We start from the raw sequence: 6,000 nt of genomic DNA on the forward strand, positions 1-6,000 counted from the left end.
CACGCTCAGGTTAAGGGTAATTGCTATAGTTGTGTTGCGATGACCCTAGACCCGAGTGAGCTTGATCGATAGGCCATGGCCAAAGTACCACTGCGTATTATTATGGAAATGCTAATGTGATATGCGATCCGTATATCGCTTTCTCTCGGCTACAATTCGTCACTTGCCTGCCGTGAGTGACGGTTTCCTTGCCTGCTGGACAGGGGGATCGTGGCCAATCAGAAGTGCATTAGGAGTCACGTGATTCATGGAATGTTAGCATGCTTTTAGGGAGAAGAGCTTTTAATGGCGTTGTGTAGACATTGTTGTCGCTCAGCTCTGTCGAGTTTTAGTTAATTTCAACCTTTCCTTGCTGTGGTAGCTAGTCCAGAGTTCAGCGATCACAAGATCCTTATATTATTTAGCGTAGGACGCTGGTTGTAGTTGCTATTTCTACCGGGGCATTTTTCCGGGTCTTTACCCAGTGGCGTAGCCGGACAGGATATTTAGAACAACGTGTGTGTGGAACAGTTGGGGAGCGGGATTTCTCTTGGTTGGATCGAAGCCACTTTACCATATATTTATCTGATCCTGAGTGGAGTCGTGTCCACCACATTGGTGGCAGCGGTGGGATTGTCGTCATTTATATCAGCTACAGCTAGAGACGACATCTCGTGACTTTTCACTGCCGTGGAACATTCGAGAACGGCGCATTTTTACACGTTTGTTGGATGATCATACTCTGGGCACGGTACTCCTCACAGGGTCTGACTTGTCGGACCAGTATCGATCATCTGACTTTTGTTGTCTGATTTATTTTATTGTCTGTTTGTTTGAACGCTTTAAAGTTTGAAGGTGCGGTCGTCAGGCTGGATCTTTTTGCACCGAAAGATAGATTGAATTACACATAAGCTTACATTGTTGGTGTTTTAATTAAAACATTAGTATTGTACACAATGGCTACGCCTATTAGGGATACGATGCTATCGCAGTCTGAAGATAAGGAGGTTGTTTTTAACACTAATTCGACAGTGGGATCGACAACATGTCTAAGCAGCTGTAAACTCTACTGTTAGTTCTGATCAGGTTTTGAGTACTCCGCCAGCGTATGCGCGTAGAAATAGTGTCTTCCGAGGCACGGGACGGGGTCAGAATGTGTCGCCAAGAGTGGTAGGGGAAAGTAAGAATGATTTGGAAATGAGTAGATGGTTAGATACCATTGAAAGATCGGTTTGTGATATTGCAAATGAAGTGCAGAAATTCAAAGGGGTAGCCGATCAGCTTCAACAAATGATGAAGACATTTGTCGGGTTGGGTTCAATGTCACAGCATAGTATACATATTAGGCCAGTTGGAGAGGACAGCGCCCTCACACGCCAATCAATGGCAACGCCTATAGTAATGACAAGAAGTGCTTTGGGTGGACCTTCTCGTGCTGGGCCTGGTGAAATGAATAGTAGCGGGTTGGGTTTCAATAAACAACAAGAGGTTGGTTCGGTTACAGCTAGTACAGAGCACTTAGGGGTCGCAGGTCAGTTAGTTCTCAGGGAATGGATCGGTTGCCATTGGCAACACAGCCAATATTTTCATCAGTGTCCGCGAGTACTATGGTAACAACAGTCTCTTGTCCTACCCCTATTGTTACAACTGATGTGGGTTCTGTTGCCTTAAAATGTCACAGTCAAGACCAAATTACACAGCTCTGAATGTATCAAATAGGGTACAGGGAAATTTAGTTTTGTGAAGCCGGAAACCTATGATGGTAGTGTTGATTTCTGTGAGTTCCAAACTCACTTTGACATTTGTGCAGATCTCAGTGGTTGGTCGCCAGAACAGAAATATAATGTTCTTATGTCTCACCTTCGAGAAAGGGCTTTACGTTTTGTTACACACGTTTGCGGCAATGTGAAAACTTACAAAGAGCTCTGTTCAATCTCAGTCAGCGGTTTGGCAGCACACACATGCAAGATGTATATAGGCTTTCAGCAGAAACCATTGTACGTGGTAAGAACCAATCTTTGGTGAGTTGGCACAGCAGGTCTGTGAAATCATAATAAAAGCTTACCCTGGTATGACAGGCTCAATTTTTGAAAGATTGTGTATTGAAGCATTTTTCGAAGCAATTACCGATATGTCTTTGCAGATGAAACTTCTGGGTTGCCCAATGCTGCATTAGAAAGTGTCCTCAAGGCTGCCTTGTTAGAGGAAAATTTTCAGGCCTTACAGAGCATAGTAGGTCAAAGGGTAAAGTGTCACAGGCAACTGATGATGACATAGGTCAGTCTACTGAAAAACAAAATGATGTACAAGCGATGCTTACAAAGGTCATGAAACGACTAGACAAGTTAGAAAATGATAAATCAAGCAAAGAGGCAAAAATTGACAGAAAAGGAAAGCTCTGCTGGTTTTGTAATAGCCCTGACCATTTGAAAAGGGACTGTCCAGATTTTCAACGTAAACAAAAAGATAAGACTATGAATAAGCAGTTAAACACAAGAGGGCTGTTTGGGCCGACTGAAAAACAGTCCCATTGAGTCAGCCTGGAAATATAGAATCCCAGGCAAGGTCGAAGTTCAATAACAAGGGCAAAGGTCAAATTGATGTGCACACTGTTATGGCAAATGACAAAGGCAATGGCTCTGTAACACCCATGCCTTGTATTTCTGAAACTAGTCATATGAATAAAATTAAACAAGTTGGTAACCGAAGTAAGGATTCTGTCGGCAGTATGATGCTTGATGTGAAATTTCAAGGTGTGTCAGAGAAAATGCTTGTTGACACTGGGTGTACACATACATTGATATCGATTGACATTTACATCACTATCCCAGACAACGTGCGTCCCGATTTGTCTGAAACGGGTCATCATTTGGTTTAGACAGATGGATCTCAGCTTGATATAGCAGGCAGTATTACAGTGCAAATTGAAATTGATTCCATAAAAATTGACACTTCTGTTCTTGTTGGGAGTGATCTTAATGGGTCAGCAGGTATTCTTGGTATGGATGTATTGAGTCAGTTTGGCTGTAAACTAAATTTGCAGAACAGTACAGTGATTCTGGGTAATAAAGTTTTAAAAACCAACCCTGAAAGTTTGAATCCATTCTGTTGTAGGCTACAGGCTGTCTCTCATGAAATTATTCCGGCAAGACATGAGTGAATTATACCAGTTAGAAAGACAAAACAACCAAGAAAAGGTCAACTTGGCCATGACAGTTTTCAAGGGTCAAGGGTCACAAACATCTCATTGTAAGCAAACTGCAGCAAGTACTCTACCCTTGTCTGAGTTAATTGCTACAGTGGAGCCTACTAGCACAAACGATAGTTTCCTTGTAGGAATGGGGACAGCGTCTGCTCTGGTGATGCCAGGTCAAAGGTTATTACCTGTCAGAGTTATAAATTTAGGGACAAAAGACATAGAGGTCAAGCGTGGTCAGGTTGTAGGTTTATACAAACTAGAGAGATCAGTGGATTGTAATGTCATTACACAAGTTGATGGTACTGCAGTTGTTTCTGATAGAGCGCCCTCTTGTGGTAGCACTGTTGCAGGGGGTTGTGAAGTTTTGTCTGATGCTTTGAGTGTTTAAGGGTTGCCATCACATTTAATAGATTTGTACATGCGCAGTGTACAACATCTTGAGTCTGATAAACAAATGGAACAGGTACGAAGACTGTTGATCAACAATTCTGATGTGTTTAGTAAAAATAAGTATGACTTAGGGTTGACAGATGTGGTTGAGCATAGAATTTATACACAGCAAACTGCCCCAATCAAAATCGCACCGTATCATGCATCGTTTTGGAAAAAGACAGAGATTGACAGACAAGTTCAATCATTGATAGACAAGGGCATGTTAGTTGAGTCAATGTCACCTTGGAGTTCGCCATGTCTCTAGGTGGGCAAAAAGGATGGAAGTCAAAGATTAGAAGTGGACTATAGACGTCTGAATGCAGTCACTATTCAAAATGCACAACCTATTCCTACTCAGAAGTTCTAAATGGGAAGTTAGGTCTGAGGAAAGAATTAACAAACATACATAATACGACAGCGCCCTCTTGAGGTATAAGTAAGAAGCAGCCCAGCTCAATGCACTGTCCTATGTGTTTCATTTCACTGATTTATTTCCTTTCAAACTAATTTTTTGGTTTTCAAGAAGCAGAAAGTTACAATTCTGTTTCTATTGTATAAAATAAAGGAAGGGTTTGAAACATTACCAACTGTGCACCAGATGACATTAACATCACACCATAGGGGCCTCAGGCTCAAATGATGATGATGATGGTGATGATGGTGATGATGATGATTAAATATTAAAAAAATAAGAAAATTAAAAATATAGTTTGACTCAGTAAATTTGTCGCTGTTATTATTATTATTACTGTTATTATTATAATATATTATTATATGTTGTTGTTGTTATTATTTGCAGAAAAGAACAAAGTATGCGCTGGAAAATTCAATACAGCCCAACTATACACTGCCTTGTAAAATTCAATACAGATAGGCTGTATTGACGTTTGCAACGCATACTTTGTTTTTTTTTGCAAATAATATCAACAACAACAACAACAACAACAACAACAACAACAACAACAACAACAACAACAACAACAACAACAACAACAATAATAATAACAGCAACAAATTTACTGAGTCCAAATATATTTTTCATTTTCTTTATTTTTTAATATTTAATCATCATCATCATCATCATCACCGTCATCATCATCATCGGAGCCTGAGGCCCCTTTGATCACACATGCTTTTATATAACACCACTACAGGATTTACTCTTTTAACTAATATTTTTTATTGCTATATACATTGTATTTACATAATCTTAGATGTTCAAGTGTAGCTTTCTCTGTTTAAATCCGCTTTTGCTTTTTATTTACACCAATTCTACTTAGATGGGTGTTTATATGGTGGTCATTCATCACACACTGATACCGTCTCACTTCATCTGGAATTGAACAATAATTTGTATATGCGATGTTGATTTTATGGTGAATGGCTTCCAAACCACTTTCACCCAAAAAACCCAAACCCACTTTGGTTGACTTAATTTGATCAAGTGCATGACACTCTAAAATGTGTAGCTTTGGAAACACCTGTTCCTTTGGAAAGTATTCTCTATAGTACTCCATCAGAGCAGCAATGTTGACACCTGAAAGAAAAAGAATAGACAAATATAAACATGACTGCATCTTAATGTATTTACAATCATGATAAAGGGTCCAAAAATTGTTGTTATTTAAGCTTTCCAATCTCAGCAAAAGAAAAAAAACTTCAGTGAGTGAGTGAAAAATTAAAAAAAAAATTACAATATCTTTATTCTCAACTCATCATCTGGAAATCAGTATAATTTCAATTAAGGTGTCAAAACAACATCTTTCAAAGGCAAATTGATTTTCAGTGAATGTGGAAAACAAGAAGAATCAGAAAATATGTTGAAAAAAATTAACTTGTTTGGGAAAATCCTATAAACAATAAACTGAACAGATCAACTAGACTTAGAGCAGTGAGTCAAAATGTCAACTTACTTGCTTTCATTCTTATGTAAATAAATATTGTTAGCCTAATTTTAAAAAAGAAAAGAACATATGAAAGTCTGTAAGGTTGAAAACAAATAAAAGATGAAATTGCAACTTAAATTAGGAAATTGCTTAGTTTTGTAAGGCAGTCATCTGCAAATTCCTATGTAATATTTAACAAAAGTGAATTAATCTTAGTTAGCATTCACAAAATGAAATCATCATGAAAATTGCTGTAATCTATGAATACACATTGAACAGAAAAAAAACCCAATACAACTGTACAACTCTAGAATTGTGAGTTTCAGTAAAACAGATGCCTGTAACAACACTATGTTAATGGCTACTGTAACAACTGAAATAGAAAAAAGACATGCAGTCAATGATGTATTTGAAAACAGTTTCTAAGTAGTCACCGAGTAGTGTGATTTCCTCCTGGGACAACTCTCTGCTGAGGGAATAGGATGTATGGCATGCTGCAAACAA

The sequence above is a fragment of the Ptychodera flava genome, unplaced genomic scaffold (assembly GCF_041260155.1).
Source record: "Ptychodera flava strain L36383 unplaced genomic scaffold, AS_Pfla_20210202 Scaffold_32__1_contigs__length_2955704_pilon, whole genome shotgun sequence".
Lineage (NCBI taxonomy): Eukaryota > Metazoa > Hemichordata > Enteropneusta > Ptychoderidae > Ptychodera > Ptychodera flava.